The 24279-nt window shown below is 37.8% G+C and overlaps 1 protein-coding gene and 1 pseudogene across 6 annotated transcripts in view; one reads left to right on the top strand and one right to left on the bottom strand.

Annotated features, from left to right (window-relative positions):
- Window positions 1-24279, bottom strand: part of RNF180 (ring finger protein 180) — a 283728-nt gene that overhangs the window by 89207 nt on the left and 170242 nt on the right. The window lies entirely within an intron of this gene.
- LOC137220555 (zinc finger protein 706 pseudogene) lies at window positions 21185-21685 on the top strand (annotated as a pseudogene).

Genomic DNA, 24279 nt, shown 5'->3' with positions numbered 1-24279 from the left:
TTTTTCTATAATTGTGTTTTCTTTAACAGTATCCGTTGAAATTAATATCATATTTCCCTTTCACTAAAAATTGTCTCCAAGGAAGTGGTAAGTATAATTAAAAGTTACACCAAATTTTATTATATATATGTATGTGTGTATATTCCACCACCTAGGGAAAAAAAGCCAATTTCCACTAAGAATGCCCTTGCTGAAGCAAGAAAAATACTAATTTTTATTAAATCTCCACCAATGAAAATGTATCTTTTAATATTACATGTGACAGAAATAGGAAGTACCTACAAAGCATTTCTGTTGCATACCAAAGCATAATGATTATTTTGAGAAAAGCACCTTTGTTATTGTTTGAGTTGTGAGCTGACCTAGCTGTTTTTACCATGAAATACCATTTTTTATGTAGAAAAGAACAATTGTCAAAATGATTATACAGATTTGGTTACTTGGCAGACATTTTCACAAAAAATGAACAAAGTAAATCTGTCAGTTCAAGAAAAACAACTGACAGTATTTGTTGCCAATCAAAATGATAAAATTTGAGCTTTCAAGCAAAAAATCAGAATTTTGGAAAACCTGTATTTGCTTATAGTTTCTCAATACTGACAGCCTTTTCTGAAGAGACTGGTGGTGATATTAACAAATTTTAAAATATTGCATAATGAAATATGTCAATACTTAGAAGAGCTGTATAACTCAGTTAACCTTAGTTTTCAAATGTTTAATGCATGATAATATAAAATCATCCATGAGTAAATGAACCACTCAAAGTGCAAACACAGACCAACAGATTTTAATGTAACAGAGTACTTTAAGTTCATATCAAGTGTTAGATTCCACATTATAACTAGCCTTTAATAATCAACACTTGTCAAGTTCTGGTGAAATATCAAAAATGACTATCCAAAATTATCTTGAAAAGCTACTATAATACTATTCCCTTTTCTGACTACCTGTCTGGCTGGGTTTTCTTAATATTCTTCAACCAGAAAAACAGACGGCAACAGTTTGCATGCAGAAGCGGATGTGAGAATTCATCTGTCTTCTATTAAGCCAAATGTTAAAGAGATTTGCAAAAGTGTAAAATGATGCCATTCTTCTCAAATTTTTTAATAGTTATTTTTCATAAACTATATTATTTTACCAATGGTTTATCTTTATATGAATTAATAAACAAATATTTTAATTTTTTCTCAGTTTTAATGTATATTATAGAAAATATTTATAATGGGTATTCACAAAAGCTTTTGGGAGTTCTCAACAATTTTTAAGATTTTAAAGGGATCTTGAGATCAGAAAGTGTCAGAACGGATATACTAGGAGATAGAAAGCAAAGGTGATTTGGGCCCTAGGCATATATTATATACTATATTAAAGTATGTAGGTATTTATTGAATTGGCAGTTTTGTCAATAATCTCATCAATGATAATACTAAGCAAGATAATTTAGTGAGAAAATACAATGTCAGTTCTAAATTATGACAAGTTCTTATCTATATAGGATCCAAAGAAATAAAAGATGAAAGAGGTAGGAGAAAAATATGCTAGCACACTGTAGATTTTAGAGGGAAGGAAGGGGAGGAAAAATATATAGCATTTATTTCAAAAAGCCACACCTAGCTATATCATAGTTTCAACTGATACTTTATAAATCAGCTTTATATTTATAATTCTATTAAATGATAAATAACTTCATTTAAAATGAAAAGAAATATTATTAGACTCTGAGGTGGCCTCTAGAGTATCAAGGAAAGATTAAATAATCTTCAACGCAATTTTAGTTATATTTTTACATTAATTATTTGAAAATTGGTGATTCATATTGGGTTGCTTAATATAAATATTCATCTAATCAGAACATCTCATTAATAAGCCATTCTAGATAGACTGAAAATTACTATTTCTGAATTGTTTTTTACATCATCACTTTGCAAGACAAATACAGATTTAGATCAGAGTTAGGTCTAGGAATCTATGTCAAAAGTATCTAAGTGCTCATTTTACTTAAAAAAAAAACACAATAATATCCCACAATCTAGAGTGTATGTTCAGTCAGTAGCTACAAAAGAAGAATCAGACTAAGTCCATGCAGCTTGTGGTAAAGAAGAAACAGAATTCATAGGGCCTCAAATGAACTCTGGAGTTGAGAAATTCAAAAGCTTGATTAGGAACTTCCCAGTATTTATTCCTGTAACTACCATATACCCATGGGAAGGAAAAGACTAAATCAGGGGTCCCTGATCCACAGTCTCTTAGGAACAGGGCCGCACAGCAGGAGGTGAGCAGTGGGTGAGCGAGCGGAGCTTCATGTGCCACTCCCCATGGCTTGTATTAATGACTGAACCATCCCCCCACCCCACCCCCATCTGTGGAAAAATCGTCTTCCACAAAACTGGTCCCTGGTGCCAAAAAGGTTGGGGACCGCTGGACTAAATGAAGACTTTACATGCCTCTGAGTGGTTCACCAATGCTGGCTTAGAGTATTCTTTCCCCAGTCATGATCACACTACGCTGGGTGTTTGCAGGCTAATGCAATTCTCAATATTGTCCAGGCCATCAGACACAGAGTTATTCAGAGGCCATTTATTCTCTATGCTACTTAATTAATCACAGCCTCTATGTAGTGATGAAACTGCCTCCTACTGAGATACATTTATAAAACAGAAAATTCCAAAGAAGATATACTGTCATTTTCCCTATAATGGCAATTGGAAGAACTGTATCTCTATTCATCCCATTAAAAGTTGCTCTGGGGAATGCAACTCTACACAGATTATCTGTTCTCCTAATAAATATGAACATTAAACTAAAATAATAATCCTTTAATTTATGAAATAACCAAGCTAAATAAAGAGGAACATTAAGGAACAGTCAACCTTGAAAGAACTGAAAATGATCCACATTCACAATAAATGATTGCAAAAGCTCAGCCTAGGATTTATAAATTCCTGCAAATTACTCTGGTTTGGAGACTAAAACCAATTAATTAGAATGGAAACCTTTCTTTTTCTCCAGCAAATTTGAAAGAATATATTTCTGCTATTTTGGCTCTCTTTAGAGCATATATGTGACTCTAAAATACAATACTTTCTATGGAAAAACTTATCACTTTTGCTTTATATATATTATATTGCCCATCACTCCCATTCCTGGCATCTGAAATAAAATGTCTGCAATATTTTCTATTGACTATCACTAATTGAAAATTTCTTTTTTGCTTTGAAAACCAAGGATGTTCTAGCAGTTATTTTAAAAATATTATTTGTACTGCATAAATTATTAGACCTTTAAAAAATGATAAATGATAGAGTATATTCTATGCATATTTTTGCAAAACATTTAAACTGAATAATCACATACACTAGAGAAAGTACTATCCTGACTAAAATTAAAGAAAGAATGTTTTGTCATATTGTGCATAACATTTCTAACATATTGGTAACTCTGGGAAGTTTTCACTTCATTTAGAGAGTCTTTTGCCATGTTTATTTAAGGCAAGAGAATGGAAATTACAGGTTATTGGTTAGATCCAAAAGGAAAATATCCAGACATTATATCTTTATTTATGCTTAGTTGCTTACATGTGATCATGTCATTAAAAGGCTTGTTACCATGTCCTTAAGGACTACAAAATGAAATTATTATTCTATTGAAAACATTTTTCTTAATCTCAATGTTGATGTCTGTGTGTGTGTGCGTGTTTGTGTATGGGCGTGTGTGTTTGTGTATGTGCGTGTATGTGTCCTTCCCTTTGTCTTTCTTCGTTTGGCTATAACTGTTCATCTGCTTTATCTAAATTTTATTCTGAGTGTGTCTCTGTGTACCTTCTCTGCCTATTACTGACTTTTTTTGACATATAATTCACATACCCTAAAATTCATCATTTTAAAGTGCACAACTTGGGAGGAGATTCAAGATGGCGGAAGAGTAGGCAGTGGAGATCACCTTCCTCCCCACACATACATCAGAAATACATCTACGTGTGGAACGACTCCTACAGAACACCAACTGAACGCTGGCAGAAGACCTCAGACCTCCCAAAAGACAAGAAACTCCCCACGTACCTGGGTAGGGCAAAAGAAAAAAGAAAGAACAGAGACAAAAGAATAGGGATGGGACCTGCACCAGTGGGAGGGAGCTGTGAAGTAAGAAAGGTTTCCACACACTAGGAAGCCCTTCATGCGCGGAGACTGCGGGTGGCGGAGGGGGGAAGTTTTGGAGCCACGGAGGAGAGCGCAGCAACAGGGGTGTGGAGGGCAAAGCGGAGAGACTCCCAAGCAGAGGCTCGGTGCCGACCAGCACTCACCAGCCCAAAAGGCTTGTCTGCTCACCCGCCGGGGTGGGGCGGGGTCTGGGAGCTGAGGCTCGGGCTTCGGTCGGATCCCAGGGAGAGGACTGGGGTTGGCTACATGAACACAGCTTGAAGGGGGCTACTGTGCCATAGCTAGCCGGGAGGGAGTCCAGTAAAAAGTCTGGAACTGCCGAAGAAACAAGAGACTCTTTCTTGCTTCTCTGTTTCCTGGCGGGCGATGAGAGGGGATTAAGAGCACTGCTTAAAGTAGCTCCAGAGACCAGCGCGAGCTGCGGCTATCAGCGCGGATACCAGAGATGGGCATGAGACATTAAGGCTGCTGCTGCAGCCACCAAGAAGCCTGTGTGTGAGCACAGGTCACTCTCCACACCTCCCCTCCAGGGAGCCTGTGCAGCCCACTACTGCCAGGGTCCTGTGATCCAGGGACAACTTCCCCAGGGAGAACACACAGCGCGCCTCATGCTGATACAACATCACGCTGGCCACTCCCGCCGCAGGCTCGCCCCACATTCCGTACCCCTCCCTGCCCCTGGCCTGAGTGAGCCAGAGCCCCTGAATCAGCTGCTCCTTTAACCGCGTCCTGTCTGAGTGAAGAAAAGACGCCCTCAGGACACCTACACGCAGAGGCCGGGCGAAATCCAAAGCTGAACCCTGGGAGCTGTGCGAACAAAGAAGAGAAACGGAAATCTCTCCCAGAAGCCTCAGGAGCAGTGGATTAAATCTCCACACTCAACTTCATGTACCCTGCATCTGTGGAATACCTGAATAGACAACGAATCATCCCAAATTGAGGAAGTGGACTTTGGGAGAAATGATATATATATTTTTCCCTATTTCTATTTTTGTGAGTGTGTATCTGTATGCTTCTGTGTGTGATTTTGTCTGCATAGCTTTGCTTTGACCATTTGTCCTAGGGTTCTGTCTGTCCGGTTTTTTTTCATCTTTTTTTTAGGATACTTTTTAGTGCTTGATATCATTGGTGGATTTGTTTTTTGGTTTGGTTGCTCTCTTCTTTCTTTCTTTTTATTACTTTTAAATTTTTTTAATAATTATTTTTTATTTTAATAATTATTTTATTTTATTATTTTCTTTCTTTCTTTCTTTCTTTCTTTCTTTCTTTCTTTCTTTCTTTCTTTCTTTCTTTCTTCCTTCCTTCCTTCCTTTCATTTTCCTTCCTTCCTTCCTTCCTTCCTTTCCTTTCCTTTCCTTTTCTTTTCTTTCTTCTTTTTCTCCCTTTTATTCTGAGTTGTGTGGGGACAAGCTCTTGGTGCTCCAGCCAGGCATCCGGGCTGTGCCTCTGAGGTGGGAGAGCCAAGTTCAGGACATAGGTCCACCAGAGACCTCCCAGCTCCATGTAATATCAAACGGTGAAACTCTCTCACAGATCTCCGTCTCAATGCCAAGACCCAGCTCCACCCAACAACCAGCAAGCTACAGTGCTGGACACACTATACCAAACAACTAGCAAGACAGGAACACAACCCCACCCGTTAGCAGAGAGGCTGCCTAAAATAATGTCACAGACACCACAAAACACACCACCAGAAGTAGACCTGCCCACCAGAAAGACAAGATCCAGCATCATCCACCAGATCACAGGCCCTAGTCCCCTCCACCAGGAAGCCTACACAAGCCACTGAAACAATCTTAGCCACTGGGGGCAGACACCAAAAACAACAGGAACTACGAACCTGCAGCCTGCGAAAAGGAGATCCCAAACACAGTAAGTTAAGCAAAATGAGAAGACAGAGAAACACACAGCAGATGAAGGAGCAAGGTAAAAACCCACCAGACCAAACAAATGAAGAGGAAATAGGTAGTCTACCTGAAAAACAATTCAGAATAATGATAGTAAAGATGATCCAAAATCTTGGAAATAGAACGGAGAAAACACAAGAAACGTTTAACAAGGACATAGAAGAACTAAAGAGCAAACAAACAATGAAGAACAAAACAATAAATGAAAATTAAAATTCTCTAGAAGGGATCAATAGCTGAATAACTGAGGGAGAGGGACAGATAAGTGACCTGGAAGATAAAATAGTGGAAATAACTACTGCAGAGCAGAATAAAGGAAAAAGAATGAAAATAATTGAGGACAGTCTGGGACAACATTAAACACACCAATATTTGAATTATAGGGGTCCCAGAAGAAGAAGAGAAAAAGAAAGGGACTCAGAAAATATTTGAAAATATTAACGTTGAAAACTTCTCTAATATGGGAAAGGAAATAGGTAATCAAGTCCAGGAGGCACAGAGAGTCCCATACAGGATAAATCCAAGGAGAAACACACCAAGACACATATTAATCAAACTATCAAAAATTAAATACAAAGAAAAAATATTAAAAGCAGCAAGGGAAAAACAACAAATAACATACAAGGGAATCCCCATAAGGTTAACAGCTGATCTTTCAGCAGAAACTCTGCAAGCCAGAAGGGAGTGACAGCACATGTTGAAAGTGATGAAAGGGAAAAACCTACAACTAACATTACTCTGCCCAGGAAGGATCTCATTCAGATTTGATGGAGAAATTAAACCTTTACAGACGAGCAAGAGCTAAGAGAATTCAGCACCACCAAACCAGCTTTACAACACATGCTAAAGGAACTTCTCTTGGCAGGAAACACAAGAGAAGGAAAAGACCTACAAAAAAAAACCCCCCAAAATTAAGAAAATGGTAATAGGAACATACATATTGATAATTACCTTAAATGTAAATGGATTAAATGAGCCAACCAAAAGACACAGACTGGCTGAATGGATACAAAAACAAGATCCGTATATACGCTGTCTACAAGAGACCCACTTCAGACCTACGGACACATACAGACTGAAAGTGAGGGGATGGAAAAAGATATTCCATGCAAAAGGAAATCAAAAGAAAGCTGGACTGGCAATTCTCATAACAGAAAAAATAGACTTTAACACAAAGACTATTACAAGAAACAAAGAAGGACACTATCTAATGATCAAGGGATCAATCCAAGAAGAAGATATAAAAATTGTCAATATTTATGCACCCAACATAGGAGCACCTCAATACAGAAGGCAAATGCTAACAGCCATAAAAGGGGAAATCAATATTAACACAATCATAGTAGGGGATTTAAACACCCCACTTTCACCAATAGACACATCATCCAAAATGAAAATAAATAAAGAAACACAAGCTTTAAATGAAACATTAAACAAGATGGACTTAATTGATATTTGTAGGACATTCCATACAAAAACAACAGAATACACTTTCTTCTCAAGTGCTCATGGAACATTCTCCAGGATAGATCATATCTTGGGTCACAAATCAAGCCTTGGTAAATTGAAGAAAATTGAAATTGTATCAGGTATCTTTTCTGACCACAGCGCTATGAGACTAGATATCAATTACAGGAAAAAATCTGTAAAATATCCAAACACATGGAGGCTAAACAATACACTACTAACTAAGCAAGAGATTACTGAAAAAATCAAAGAGGAAATCAAAAACTACCTAGAAACAAATGACAACGAAAACACGATGACCCAAAACCTATGGGATGGAGCAAAAGCAGTTCTAAGAGGGAAGTTTACAGCAATACAATCCTACCTTAGGAAACAAGAAATATCTCAAATTAACAACCTAACCTTACACCTAAAGCAATTAGAGGAAGAAGAAGAAAAAAAAAACCCAAAGTGAGCAGAAGGAAATGAATCATAAAGATCAGATCAGAAATAAATGAAAAAGAAATGAAGGAAATGATAGCAAAGATCAATAAAACTAAAAGCTGTTTCTTTGAGAAGGTAAACAAAATTGACAAACCATTAGCCAGACTCATAAAGAAAAAAAGGGAGAGGACTCAAATCAATAGAATTAGAAATGAAAAAGGAGAAGTAACAACTGACACTGCAGAAATACAAAGGATTATGAGAAATTACTACTACAAGCAACTCTATGCCAGTAAAATGGACAACCTGGAAGAAATGGACAAATTCTTAGAAAAGCACAACATTCCGAGACTGAACCAGGAAGAAACAGAATATATGAACAGACCAATCACAAGCACTGAAATTGAAACTGTGATTAAAAATCTTCCAACAAACGAAAGCCCAGGACGAGATGGCTTCATGGGCGAATTCCACCAAACATTTAGAGAAGAGCTAATACATATCCCTCTCAAACTTCCAAAATGTAGCAGAGGGAGGATCACTCCCAAACTCACTCTATGAGGCACCATCACCCTGATACCAAAACCACACAAAGATATCACAAAGAAAGAAAACTACAGGCCAAGATCCCTGATGAAGATAGATGCAAAAATCCTCAAAAAAATACTAGCAAACAGAATCCAACAGCACATTAAAAGGGTCATAAACCATGATCAAGTGGCGTTTATCCAAGGAATGCAAGGATTCTTCAATATACGCAAATCAATCAATGTGATACACCATATTAACAAATTGAAGGAAACAAAAACGTATGATCATCTCAATCGATGCAGAGAAAGCTTTTGACAGAATTCAACACCCATTTATGAAATAAACCCTCCAGAAAGTAGGGCATAGAGAGAACTTTCCTCAACATAATAAAGGCCATATATGACAAACCCACAGCCAACATGGTCCTCAATGGTGAAAAACTGAAACCATTTCCACTAAGATCAGGAACAAGACAAGGTTGTCCACTCTCACCACTATTAGTGAACATAGTTTTGGAAGTTTTAGCCACAGCCGTCAGAGAAGAAAACGAAATAAAAGGAATCCAAATGGAAAAGAAGAAGGAAAGATGTTACTCTTTGCAGATGACATGATACTATATATAGAGAATCCTAAAGATGCTACCAGAAAACCACCAGAGCTAATCAATGAATTTGGTGAAGTAGCAGGATACAAAATTAATGCACAGAAATCTCTTGCATTCCTATATGCTAATGATGAAAAATCTGAAAGTGAAATTAAGAAATCACTCCCATTCACCACTGCAACAAAAAGAATAAAATATCTAGGACTAAACCTACCTAGGGAGACAAAAAACCTGTATGCAAAAACTTATGAGACACTGATGAAAGAAATTAAAGATGATACAAATAGATGGAGAGATATACCATGTTCTTGGATTGGAAGAATCAATATTGTGAAAATGATTATACTACCCAAAGCAATCTACAGATTCAATGTAGTCCCTATCAAACTATCACTGGCATTTTTCACAGAACTAGAACAAAAAATTTCACAATTTGTATGGAAACACAAAAGACCCCGAATAGCCAAAGCAATCTTGAGAAAGAAAAACGGAGCTGGAGGAATCTAACTCTCTGACTTCAGACTATACTACAAAGCTACAGTAATCAAGACAGTATGGTACTGGCACATAAACAGAAATATAGATCAATGGAACAGGATAGAAAGTCCAGAGATAAACCCACGCACATATGGTCACCTTATCCTTGATAAAGGAGGCAAGAATATACAGTGGAGAAAAGACAGCCTCTTCAATAAGTGGTGCTGGGAAAACTGGGCAGCTGCCTGTAAAAGTATGAAATTAGAACACTCCCTAATACCATACACAAAAATAAACTCAAAATGGATTAAATAACTAAATGTAAGGCCAGGCACTCTAAAACTCTTAGAGGAAAACACAGGCAGAACACTCTATGACATAAATCACAGCAAGATATTTTTTGACCCACCTCCTAGAGTAATGGAAATAAAACCCAAAATAAACAAATGGGACCTAGTGAAACTTAAAAGCTTTTGGACAGCAAAGGAAACTTTAAACAAGACGAAAAGACTACCCTCAGAATGGGAGTAAATATTGTGCAAACGAACCAATGGACAAAGGATTAATCTTCAAAATATATAAACAGCTCATGCAACTCAATATTAAAAAAACAAAGAACCCAATACAAAAGTGGGGAGAAGACCTAATTAGACATTTCTTCAAGAAGACATACATGGCCAAGAGGCACATTAAAAGCTGTTCAACATCACTAATTATTAGAGAAATGTAAATCAAAACTACAATGAGGTATCACCTCACACTGGTTAGAATAGGCATCATCAGAAAATCTACAAACAACGGATGTTGGAGAGGGTGGAGAGAAAAGGGTATCCTCTTGCACTGTTGGTAGGAATGTAAATTGATCCAGCCACTGTGGAGAACAGTATGGAGGTTCCTTAAAAAACTAAAAATAGAATTACCATTTGAACCAGCAATCCCACTACTGGGCATATACCCAGAGAAAACCATAATTCAAAAAGACACATGCACCCCAATGTTCATTGCAGCACTATGTACAATAGCCAGGTCATGGAAGCAACCTAAATGCCCATTGACAGATGAATGGATAAAGAAGATGTCATACATACATACAATGGAATATTACTCAGCGATAAAAAGGAACGAAATTGGGTCATTTGTAGAGACGTGGATGCATCTAGAGACTGTTATACAGAGTGAAGTAAGTCAGAAAGAGAAAAACGAATATTTTATATTAACGTATATATGTGGAATCTAGATAAATGGTAAAGATGAACTGGTTTGCAAGGCAGAAAGAGAGACACAGACGTAAAGAACAAACGTATGGACACCAAGGGGGGAACGTTCGGGGACTGGGGGTGGTGGTGTGATGAATTGGGAGATTGGAATTGACAAGTATACACTAATATGTATAAAATAGATAACTAATAAGAACCTGCTGTATAAAAAATAAATAAAAGAAAGTTCAAATTTAAAAAAGAACCTAAGTCATCTCAACCAGTGTAGAAAATATTAAAAGAATAACATATATATTCCTGAACCATCTGATGAGAGTAATAAATACAATTATTTAAATTTATCATTTTATTTTTAATTGTTTCAAACTATTATCTCTAGTTATTTCTTGAACTATTACTTCAACAAAGTTGTTATTGACTGAAATGTACTTCTAATGTATATCTTTTATATACGTATTATTATCTTCATAACATATGGCTACATTTTGCCGTCATGTATAAAGATAGGTTATCTTTGTATAAGTTTACAAGATATAGTTAGAAAAGTCACCCTTTTCCTACTGAAAAACCAAATAGGTGGTATGTGAGAATTCCACAAATTGTAGAAAGAGCTTTCCCATACGTAGTCAAACCTCCATTTCAAGAGAAGTACAGAAGATGCTACCTCCTGTGGGCAAGCAGATAGTATAGATCTTGGGAGGAGGGTGGCAGCATCTCTAATTATATATTTCTCCACAAGCCTGGGACAGGAGAGCACTGATTGCAAAAACATTGCAACATTGATATTACACATGCAGTAGCATGTTTAACTCATTGATTTTTAATGTTCTCCCTTGTTTTTTTCACCCCCCGGGTCCTTCTGAGATTCTTATGAAAGCTATGGCTCTCCCCCCCAGAAAAACTGACGTACTTTCTATACATGTTATTTCACATAAGTATCAGGGGATTCACAGACACCTTAAAAAACGTGACCACTGCCTGGATTGAAAACTTCTCTTTTACCATCTGGATAGAATTTTAGCCTTAAGTCAACAAAATTTGTAACATTCAACTACCTAAAGCTACTAACATTAAACATCTTTAAGAATATATCCATGACAGCCATACTCAATGATACCATATTTTGAACTATAAACCTTTTTTCCACTACCCATTATCTATTTTTTAAATTAAGGAACAAAACAGTGGGAGAAATGATATGGGATGAGTATCAGGAGGCCAATCCTGATATGTCAGTAGCCCTACTTGAGAAACTGTACTTTGTGTGAAACTAAGTGCTCTCCAGATCTTCCCTATAAGATGTTTACTGTCCATTTTCAAGTCCCTGTCACTGTAGTCTGATATTTCTTGTGGCCACATTAGGAAAAAAGGGTTTTAAATCTAAGAATTTTACAAATACACCAATATTCATGTTTCTGAAAATACTCATATTTCTGCTATTGGCAGAATAAAGCAAAGGAAGTGTGTTAATAGAGTTAGTAGAAATGGCTAATCAAGAGCTCTCATACCATTTCTATATAAACTTCTTCCCATCAAGTAGGAATCATGAATATTATGTTTAACCATTATATTCTTATTACTAAGGAGAGTGCTTGGCATATAGAAGATGCTCAGTAAATATGAGTAAACTTGGAGAATGTTAAGACTGGTAAAGGAGAAAAACATACTTGTCATACTGGTAGGACCCTAGAGAAACACTAAAAGTGAACACAAGAAAGATGACTAAAAATAACCTAAATGTCTACATTTGGATGCATTAGCTGGAGTTCTCCAGGATGCAGATCCTGAGGCAAAAGTTTATATGACGCTATTTTATTAGGGAGTGCAGAGGTGTGAAAAAAAAAAAAAAGTCAGGGAAAAACGGAGAGCAAACATAAGGAGATGAATTTATGAGTAGAAATTTAATTGGTATCAAGTACAGTCTTCAGAAAGGGTCTATGAACTATTACAGCCCACATGCATGTAGTATGAGTTATAGCCTGTTGGGGGAAAAAGAGAGAAGAATTTATCTGCTGGTGCCCACCTCCTATTGGTTCAACATTTGCCCTAGGGAGCATTAACACCTCCTCACATCCAGGTTACACACACACTAGAACCAGGTGGATCTCACTGCATCTCATGCTTCAGTGGTAATAAACAAGCCCTAAGAGGCAATTACTATTAATCTGCCTGCTAGAGCAATTGCTGGGCAGAGCCCAGCTGAATTGTTCTCTGAGGTGGTAGCTAGGCCAGAACAAGGGACCAAAGGCCCAGACAAGTGAGGCTAAGAGGATTTCTGGAGGCACAAATAAACATACTTTAGTACATTCATATAATGGAATACTACTCAGCAATAAAAATATAAATTGATCATATACAGTTTTTATTATATTGAGGTATGTTCCATCTATGCCCACTTTCTGGAGAGTTTTTTTTTTTTTAAACAACTTTATTGCAGTATAATTGCTTTAGAATGGTTTCTGCTTTATAACAAAGTGAATCAGTTATACATATACATATGTTCCCATATCTCTTCCCTCTTGCGTCTCCCTCCCTCCCACCCTCCCTATCCCACCCCGCTAGGTGGTCACAAAGCACCAAGCTGATCTCCCTGTGCTATGCGGCTGCTTCCTACTATCTATTTTACGTCTGGTAGTGTATATATGTCCATGCCACTCTCTCACTTTGTCACAGCTTACCCTTCCGCCTCCCCATATCCTCAAGTCCATTCTGTAGTAGGTCTGTGTCTTTATTCCTGTCTTGCCCGTAGGTTCTTCATGACCTTTTTTTTTATCCTTAGGTTCCATATATATGTGTTAGCATAGGGTATTTGTTCTTCTCTTTCTGAGTTACTTCAGTCTGTATGACAGACTCCAGGTCCATCCACCTCACTACAAATAACTCAATTTCATTTCTTTTTATGGCTGAGTAATATTCCATTGTATATATGTGCCACATCTTCCTTATCCATTCATCTGCTGATGGACAGTTGGGTTGCTTTCATGTCCTGGCTATTGTAAACAGAGCTGCAATGAACATTTTGGTACATGACTCTTTTTGAATTACGGTTTTCTCAGGGTATATGCCCAGTAGTGGGATTGCTGGGTCATATGGTAGTTCTGTTTCTAGTTTTTTAAGGAACCTCCATACTGTTCTCCGTAGTGGCTGTATCAATTTACATTCCCACCAACAGTGCAAGAGGGTTCCCTTTTCTCCACACCCGCTCCAGCATTTATTGTTTTTAGATTTTTTGATGATGGCCATTCTGACCAGTGTGAGATGATATCTCATTGTAGTTTTGATTTGCATTTCTCTAATTATTAATGATGTTGAGCATTCTTTCATGTGTTTGTTGGCAATCTGTATATCTTCTTTGGAGAAATGTCTATTTAGGTCTTCTGCCCATTTTTGGGTAAGGCTGTTTGTTTTTTTTTGATACTGAGCTGCATAAGCTGCTTTTAAATTTTGGAGATTATTCCTTTGTCAGTTGCTTCATTGGCAAATATTTTCTCCCATTCTGAGGGTTGTCTTTTGGTCTTGTTTATGGTTCCCTTTGTTGTGCAAAAGGTTTTAAGTTTCATTAGGTCCCATTTGTTTATTTTTGTTTTTATTTCTATTTCTCTAGGAGGTGGGTCAAAAAGGACCTTGCTGTGATTTATGTCATAGCGTGTTCTGCCTATGTTTTCCTCTAAGAGTTTGATAGTGTCTGGCCTTACATTTAGGTCACTAATCCATTTTGAGTTTATTTTTGTGTATGGTGTTAGGGAGTGTTCTAATTTCATACTTTTACATGTACCTGTTCAGTTTTCCCAGCACCACTTACTGAAGAGGCTGTCTTTTCTCCACTGTATATTCTTGCCTCCTTTATCAAAGATAAGGTGACCATGTGTGCGTGGGTTTATCTCTGGGCTTTCTATCCTGTTCCGTTGGTCTATATTTCTGTTTTTGTGCAGGTAACATACTGTCTTGATTACTGTAGCTTTGTAGTATAGTCTGAGGTCAGGGAGCCTGATTCCTCCAGCTCCGTTTTTCGTTCTCAAGATTGCTTTGGCTATTCGGGGTCTTTTGTGTTTACAAATTCTGAAATTTTTTGTTCTAGTTCTGTGAAAAATGCCAGTGGTAGTTTGATAGGGATTGCATTGAATCTGTAGATTGCTTTGGGTAGTAGAGTCATTTTCACAATGTGGATTCTTCCAATCCAAGAACATTGTATACCTCTCCATCTATTTGTATCATCTTTAATTTCTTTCATCAGTGTTTTATAACTTTCTGCATACAGGTTTTTTGTCTCCTTAAGTAGGTTTATTCCTAGATATTTTATTCTTTTTGTTGCAATGGTAAATGGGAGTGTTTTCTTAATTTCACTTTCAGATTTTTCATGATTAGTATATAGGAATGCCAGAGATTTCTGTGCATTAATTTTGTATCCTGCTACTTTACCAAATTCATTGATTAGCTCTAGTAGTTTTCTGGTAGCATCTTTAGGATTCTCTATGTATAGTATCACGTGATCTGCAAAGAGTGACAGCTTTACTTCTTCTTTTCCAATTTGGATTCCTTTTATTTCTTTTTCTTCTCTGATTGCTGTTGCTAAATGGTTTTTCAATTTTGTTTATCTTCCCAAAGAAACAGCTTTCAGTTTTATTGATGTTTGCTATTGTTTCCTTCATTTCTTTTTCATTTATTTCTGATCTGATCTTTATGATTTATTTCCTCCTCCTCACTTTCGGGTTTTTTTCTTCTTATTTCTCTAACTGCTTTAGGTGTAATGTTAGGTTTTTTATTTGAGATGTTACTTGTTTCTTGAGGTAGGATTGTATTGCTATAAATTTCCCTCTTAGTACTGCTTTTGCTCCATCACATAGGTTTTGGGTTGTCGTGTTTTCACTGTCCTTTGTTTCTAGGTAGTTTTCAATTTCCTCTTTGATTTCTTCAGCGATCTCTTGTTTATTAAGTAGTGTACTGTTTAGTCTCCATGTGTTTGTATGTTTTACAGATTTTTTACCTATAATTGATACCTAGTCTCATAGTTTTGTACTCCAAAAAGATACTTGATACCATTTCAATTTTCCTAAATTTATCAAGGCTTGATTTGTGACCCAGGATATGATCTATACTGGAGAATGTTCCATGAGCACTTAAGAAGAAAGTGTATTCTGTTGGTTTTGGATGGAATGTCATATAAATATCAATTAAGTCCATCTTGTTTAATGTATCATTTAAAGCTTGTGTTTATTTATTTTCATTTTGGATGATGTGTCTATTGGTGAAAGTGGGGTGTTTAAATCCCCTACTATGATTGTGTTAGTATCGATTTCCCCTTTTATGGCTGTTAGCATTTGCCTTATGTATTGAGGAGCTCCTATGTTGGGTGCATAAATATTGACAATTGTTGTATCTTCTTCTTGGATTGATCCCTTGATCATTAGGTAGTGTCCTTCTTTGTTTCTTGTAATAGTCTTTGTGTTAAAGTCTAGTTTTTCTGATATGAGAATTGCCAGTCCAGCTTTCTTTTGATTTCCTTTTGCATGGAATATCTTTTTCCATCCCCTCACTTTCAGTCTGTATTTGTCCCTAGGTCTGAAGTGGGTCTATTGTAGACAGCATATATATGGGTCTTGTTTTTGTATCCATTCAGCCAGTCTATGTCTTTTGGTTGGAGCGTTTATTCCATTTACATTTAAGGTAATTATCGATATGTATGTTCCTATTACCATTTTGTTACTTGTTTTGGGTTTCTTATTGTAAATCTTTTCCTTCTCTTGTGTTTCCTGCCTAGAGAATTTCCTTTAGCATTTGCTGTAAAGCTCATTTGGTAGTGCTGAACTGTCTTAGCTTTTGCTTCTCTGTAAAGGTTTTAATTCCTCCATCGAATCTGAATGAGATCCTTGCTGGGTACAGTAATCTTGGTGTAGGGTTTTCACTTTCATCACTTTCAATATGTCCTGCTACTCCCTTCTGGCTTGCAGTTTCTTCTGAAAGATCAGCTGTTAACCTTATGGGGATTCCCTTGTATGTGATTTGTTGTTTTTCCCTTGCTGTTTTTAATATTTTTTCTTTGTATTTAATTTTTGATAGTTTGATTAATATATGTCTAGGCATGTTTTTCCTTGGATTTATCCTGCATGGGACTCTCTGCATTTTCTGGACTTGATTAACTATTTCCTTTCCCATATTAGGGAAGTTTTCAACTTTAATATCTTCAAATATTTTCTCAGTCCCTTTCTTTTTCTCTTCTTCTTCTGGGACCCCTGTAATTTGAATGTTGGTGCGCTCAATGTTGTCCCAGAGGTCTCTGAGACCGTCCTTAATTCTTTTTTTTTTTTTTTTTTTTGCGGTACGCGGGCCTCTCACTGTTTTGGCCTCTCCCATTGCGGAGCACAGGCTCTGGACGTGCAGGCTCAGCAGCCATGGCTCACGGGCCCAGCAACTCTGTGGCATGTGGGATCCTCCTGGACCGGGGCATGAACCCGTGTCCTCTGCATCGGCAGGCAGACTCTCAACCACTGTGCCACCAGGGAAGCCCCCGACTTTAATTCTTTTCATTCTTTTTTCTTTATTCTGCTCTGTAGTAGTTATTTCCACTATTTTATCTTCCAGGTCACTTATCCATTCTTCTGCCTCAGTTATTCTGCTGTTGATTCCTTCTACAGAGTTTTCTATTTCATTTAATGTGTTGCTCATTACTGTTTGTTGGCACTTTAGTTCTTCTATGTCCTTGTTAAACGTTTCTTGTGTTTTCTCCGTTCTATTTCCAAGATTTTGGACCATCTTTACTATCATTATTCTGAATTCTTTTTCAGGTAGACTGCCTATTTCCTCTTCATTTGTTTGGTCTGGTGGGTTTCTACCTTGCTCCTTCATCTGCTGTGTTTCTCTGTCTTCTTATTTTGTTTAACTTACTGTGTTTGGAGTCTCCTTTTCACAGGCTGCAGGTTCGTATTTCCTGTTGTTTTTGGTGTCTGCCCCCAGTGGCTAAGGTTCATTCAGTGGGTTGTGTAGGCTTCCTGGTGGAGAGGACTAGTGCCTGTGTTCTCGTGGATGAGGCGGGACCTTGTCTTTCTGTTGGGTAGGACTGCATCCAGTGGTGCGTTTTGGGGTGTCTGTGACCTTATTATGATTTTAGGCAGCCTCTCTGCTAATGGGTGGGGTTGTGTTCCTGTCTTGCTAGTTGTTTGGAATAGAGTGTCCAGCACTGTAGCTTGCTGGTTGTTGAGTGGAGCTTGGTTTAAGCACTGAGATGGAGATCTCTGGGAGAGCTTTTGCTGTTTGCTATTACATGGAGCTAGCAAGTCTCTGGTGGGCCAATGTCCTGAACTCGGCTCTCCCACCTCAGAGGCACAGGCCTGACACCCGGCCAGATCACCAAGACCCTGCCAGCCACAGGGATCAGAAGAAAAGGGAGAAAAAAAGAAAGAAAGCAAGACAGGAATAAAATAAAATTTATTAAAATAAAAAATTATTAAAAATAAAAAACCTAAAAAAGTAAATAAAAAAAAAGTAGCAACCAAACCAAAAAACAAATGCAGCAATGATAACAAGCACTAAAAACTATACTGAAAAGAAAAATAAACAACAAAAAATCGGACAGACAGAACCCTAGGACAAATGCTAAAAGCAAAGTTATACAGACAAAATCATACAAAGACTCATACACATACACACTCAGAAAAAGAGAAAAAGGAAAACAACATATATATCATTGCTCCCAAGGTCCACTACCCCTATTTTCGGATGATTCATTGTCTATTCAGGTATTCCACAGATGCAGTGTACATCAAGTTGATTATGGAGATTAAACCCGCTGCTCCTGAGGCTGCTGGGAGAGATTTCCTTTTCTCTTCTTTGTTCACACAGCTCCTGGGGTTGGTTCTGCTCTGGATTTGGCCCCAACTCTGTGTGTAGGTTACCAGAGGTATGGGGTTAAAGGAGCAGCTGATCTGGGGGCTCTGGCTCAGTGAGGCTGGGGGGATGGAGGGGTATGGAATGCGGGGAGAGCCTGCAGTGGCAGAGGCAGGTGTGTCATTGCAACAGCCTTAGGTGCACCGTGTGTTCTTCCCGGGAAGTTGTCCCTGGATCACGGGACCCTGGGAGTGGTGGGCTGCACAGGCTCCCAGGAGTGGGGGTATGGATAGTGACCTGTACTTGCACACAGGCTTCTTGGTGGCTGCAGCAGCAGCAGACTTAGCGTTTCATGCCTGTCTCTGGTGTCCACGCTAATAGCCGCAGCTCGCGTCTGTCTCTGGAACTCGTTTAGGTGGTGCTCTGAATTCCCTGTCCTCACGCACCCTGCAACAATGGTCTCTTGCCTCTTAGGCAGGTCGACTTTTTCCCGGACTCCCTCCCGGCTAGCTGTGGTGCACTAGCCCCTTTCAAGATGTGTTCACATAGCCAACCTCAGTCCTCTCCCTGGGATCTGACCTCCAAAGCCAGAGCCTCTGTACCATTTTAAATGTTTGAAACAAATATCATGGATATTATTCATAAAAACAATGCTTAAATTTTATTTGGTTTCCTGGGGGCTGGCTGTGAGGTGGGGTATAATCCTTTACTCAGCTGGAGATGCAAGTGGGACAGGATTTCAATTGTTGAACATCCCCAAAGGAGGGTGGCTAGTGATCCAAATCACAGCACCCAGGGTAATAATGCCTTTAATCTGGGCTGGTATCAATATTCAAAGGGCAAGGTATGAAAAACAGGGTAGCAAAGCTTCCATGGCAGTAATGAAAGTTATGACATTTCAGGAATTCTGTGCTTTTTGTTTTTTTTTAATTTTATTTATTTATCTTTGGCTGCATTGGGTCTTCATTGCTGCGCGTGGGCTTTCTGTAGTTGCGGCGAGCCAGGGCTACTTTTCGTTGCAGTGCATGGGCTCCTCATTGCAGTGGCTTCTCTTGTTGTGGAGTGCAGGCTCTACACGCATGGGCTTCAGTAGTTGTGGCACGAGGGCTCAGTAGTTGTGGCTCGTGGGCTCTAGAGCACAGGCTCAGTAGTTGTGGCATATAGGCTTAGTTGCTCCACAGCATGTGAGATCTTCCCAGACCAGGGCTTGAACCCATGTCCCCTGCATTGGCAGGCAGATTCTTAACCACTGCACCACCAGGGAAGCCCTGGAATTCTGTGTTTGATGTAAGCCTCTAGACATGGTAGGGGAAAGGTGAAAGGGTCTGACACCCAGAGGAAAGAGACAAAAGATGGCTATAAAGTTATTAAGGCATGAATTATGTAAGTCAGAGCTCCAGTCCAAGCTGAAACAGTAGTGGAAATCAGGAAGTCTAAAGGTGGCCAGCTCAACAGAAGGCACAGGCTATACTTGGTAGCAAGACAGGTTTTGACCCATCCTCTGGTACCTCATAAGGTAACAAGCTTAGGAAGGATTGGTTCAGATGCAATGTGAGGCTGAGCTGGGCAAAGCTGGGACAAGCAATGATCTATATTACCTATGTTTACATCAAGTAGGAGTGCAAAGCAAAAGTCTCACTACATATGTCTTTGATTGTGATTTGGTTTTTCTTAACATTTTAACATTTCTAAAATTGGTATCTAATTTCAAATCAGATATATGTCTTTCATTTGAAAATCTTCCCACCTCTCCACAAAGTCTTCATTGATTAAATTGATGGTCAAATTTGTTTCTCAAAAATAATCACTAAGGGGTTTCCCTGGTGGCACAGTCTGGGAGGATCCCACATGCCGCGGAGCAGCTGGGCCCATGAGCCATGGCCGCTGAGCCTGCGCGTCCAGAGCCTGTGCTCCACAACTGGAGAGGCCACAACAGTGAGAGGCCCACGTACCGCAAAAAAAAAAAAAAAAAAAAAAAACACTAAGATTACATATGTTTCTCTTCCTAGTGTTTTTTCCTATGTATTAGCACTCCTTTAAATTTAAAAATAAAAAACAAAATTAATACATCAAACTAAAAATCTTCTGCACTGCAAGGAAAATCATCAACAAAATGAAAAGGCAACCCACTGAATGGTAGACAATATTTGCAAATCATACATCTGATAAGGGGATTATATCCAAAATATATAAAGAATTCACAAAACCCAATAGCAAAAAACCCCAAACAATCCAATTAAGAAATAGACAGAGGATCTGAATAGATATTTTTCCAAAGAAGACATGCAGATGGACAACAGGTACATGAAAATATGCTCAACATCATTAATCATCAGGGAAATGCAAATCAAAACCACAATGAGATATCACCTCATACCTGTCAGAATGGCTATTATCCAAAAGACAACAAATAACAAGTGTTAGTGAGGATGTGGATTAAAGGGAACCCTGTGCACTGTTGGTGGGAATATAAATTGGTGCAGTAATTATGGAAAATAGTATGGAGGTTCCTCAAAAAATTAAAAATAACTCTCCCTCCTGCCACCTCCCCTGGCCCTCTTGTGCTGTGCAGTTTCTCTGATGCAAGACTGTCCCGGCCCAGATACGGCTCGTGGACAGCAGAAGATTCAGTCTCAGTAGAAAAATGCCAAAAAGCTGGACAAAAGAAACAAGGACATGACCAAAAGCCTGCTGCCAAAGCTGCCTTAATATATATCTGCACTGTCTGTAAGACACAAATGCCAGACCCTAAGACCTTCAAGCAGCACTTTGAGAGCAAGCATCCTAAGACTCCACTTCCTCCAGAATTAGCTGATGTTCAGGCATAAAGTTGTTTACAGGGGAAGTTGTGACACCTTTGACTCTTCTCCTTTCTCAGACCTTAGGTAACAAACCTGCAGCTGCTTTTCTAACAAACTGTTGATCAGCAAAAATAAAGGGGCTACAGAAACACTCATTTTTATGTTGTTCCCTTTTGGTCTTCATGCAAAGACAATTCTGTGCAAATGTACCGTTGACTCTGATTTGGAAATCTGAAAATCAGTTCATCCTTGTTATAAAAATTTTTTTATAATTGTAATTATATTGATGTTCATATTGTATAAAATAACTCATTTAATAAAGTAGTACTTTGATTTTACAACATCACAGGATAAATGGTTCTAGAAATTCTATTCTAACTTTCTACATTATTTGCCTTATAAAAATCTAATGAATTCATCAGCTAGAATTGCAAGCACAATTCTTATCTCCCTTTCTAATGCAGGGGCATGTTCATAGTTAAACTAGAGCAGACTCATTCATTAAATCTGTGCACACGATTTTATTGGAAGCTGCTGACCTAGGTGAAGAATGACTTATCTGCTGCCTTAGTATATTGCAATCATGTGTCATTTTCCCCTCTGATTGTTTCTTGTGATTGAGGTTGGAATATTTAAACTTGCTGTGTGACCTGGCTATACCTGCCAGCCATGTATGGCCTGTAGATTAACTGATAAATTCCTTAAAGTGGTTGGATTGTCAGTGAGCCCGTGTGAAAAATTAGGTTCTGAAGTATATGCCACAATGAAGTAATCAGCCTATTGTTCAATACAAAATATGATGGAACATACGTGAACTGGTAAAGATCTATCTTTTATAAATTATACTTGATTCTTTGAAAATTGTTCAAGTTCTTTCATTTAAAATTGAAACTCATAATTTTCGAAGGAGTTTTTAGAAGTTAATTACAATTTGGCCAATTTATGAACGGATTCTGCATTAACAGAAGGATTGGAATGGCTTGTGACTGGGTTAAATCCCAGTGAGTAGTTGATTTTTACTTTGTGCTGGTTCCTAAAATCAAAGGCTGTGTACAGCATGACTTCCGTCTGAACTAGAAAAGTATTAAAATAGGCCAATATCCACATTTTTTAGGCTCTAAGGATGGGAAGTGGGTTTGTTCCAATGAATGAGGTAAATCCTGCCCGGTTAAAAAAGACTAATTTAGGTTTCTTCTAATTTGCTTTTGCCAACTATTAATACAAGTGAAACTGCTGTAACTCAGTTTAAATTTAAAGTTGATAGAATAGGAAGAACACTCAAATATTTACTGGTAATTGCTTAGAGCTGCAAATCTGATCCTGTGGATTACAAAGTGCATTTCCTCTTTCTGCTGTAACTCATCACTGCATTTGTTTTGTAGCTATACATATTCTGCCCCCCTTGTTTGTCTTCACTGTAAGTTTAAAATAAGATATTTCCAAGGAAAAGCTTCAGTGGTGATAATTTCTTAGTAACTCCTATTCTTTTTTTTTTTTTTAAACATCTTTATTGGAGCATAATTGCTTTACAATGGTATGTTAGTTTCAGCTTCACAACAAAATGAATCAGTTATATATATACATATGTTCCCATATCTCTTCCCGCTTGCATCACCCTCCCTCCCACCCTCCCTATCCCACCCCTCCAGGCGGTCACACAGCACCGAGCTGATCTCCCTGTGCTATGCGGCTGCTTCCCACTAGCTATCTACCACATATATATGGAATTTAAGAAAAAAAAAATGTCATGAAAAACCTAGGGGTGAAACAGGAATAAAGACACAGACTTACTAGAGAATGGACTTGAGGCTATGGGGAGGGGGAAGGGTAAACGGTGACAAAGCAATAAAGAGGCATGGACATGTATACACTACCAAAAGTAACTCCTATTCTTATACTCTTACTTTAAAATAGTCATTTTTTCATGTATTTGATTTCTTCAGTTTCAGATTTATTATTTGTTAATTCCCAATATGTTGGTTACCAGAACATTAGAGTTGGCCTAATTGCTTATAGTGGTTATTAACAGAGGTTCTGGTTAAATTACAATTTAAAAGTTTTTAAAAGTGCTTTGAGCATATGTATGTTTATATTAGTAATAAATCACTTAAAAACCTTTCACAAGTTTTGGTTTAATTTTTTTTCATTTGTTTTACTGACTAATTCAGAATAAAAGCTTTATGTTCTTGTTAAAAGAAAAATTAAAAATAGAACTGCAATATAACCCAGAGAGTCCACTTCTGGGTATTTGAAAAAAACGAAAACACTACTTCAAAAAGATATGTGCACCCCTATGTTCATTGCAGCATTATTTTCAACAGCCAAGGTATGGAAAAAACCTAAGTGTTCAATGATGGATGAATGGATAAAGAAATTGTGGTATTTATACACACACACACACACACACACATAGACACATACTGGCATACTATTCAGACATAAAAAAGAATGAAATCTTGCCCTTTGTGACAACATGAATGAACCTCGAGAGCATTATGCTACTTGAAATAAGTCAGACAAAGAAAGACAATAATTATATATGAAATTTAAACAATAACAACAACAAGAAACCAAGCTCATAGATACAAAGAACAGATTGGTAGTTGTCAGAGGTGGGAGATGGGTGGGTGGGAGAAATGGGTCAAGGGGGTCAAAAGGTATATAAACTTCTACTTATAAAATAATTAAGTCATGAGGATATAATGTACAGCATGATGACTATAGTTAATAATACTGTATTGTATGTTGGAAAGTTGCTAAGAAACTAGATCTTAAAAGTCTTTATCATAAGAAAAAAAACCTTTTTTTAAAACTGTGTATGGTACCAGATGGTAACCAGACTTGTGGTGATCATTTCACAACACATATAGAGAA

This window comes from Pseudorca crassidens, chromosome 3 (genome assembly GCF_039906515.1).
Source record: "Pseudorca crassidens isolate mPseCra1 chromosome 3, mPseCra1.hap1, whole genome shotgun sequence".
Lineage (NCBI taxonomy): Eukaryota > Metazoa > Chordata > Mammalia > Artiodactyla > Delphinidae > Pseudorca > Pseudorca crassidens.
Note: the sequence above shows the minus strand (reverse complement) of the source record. Positions and strands in the feature narration are given on the sequence as shown.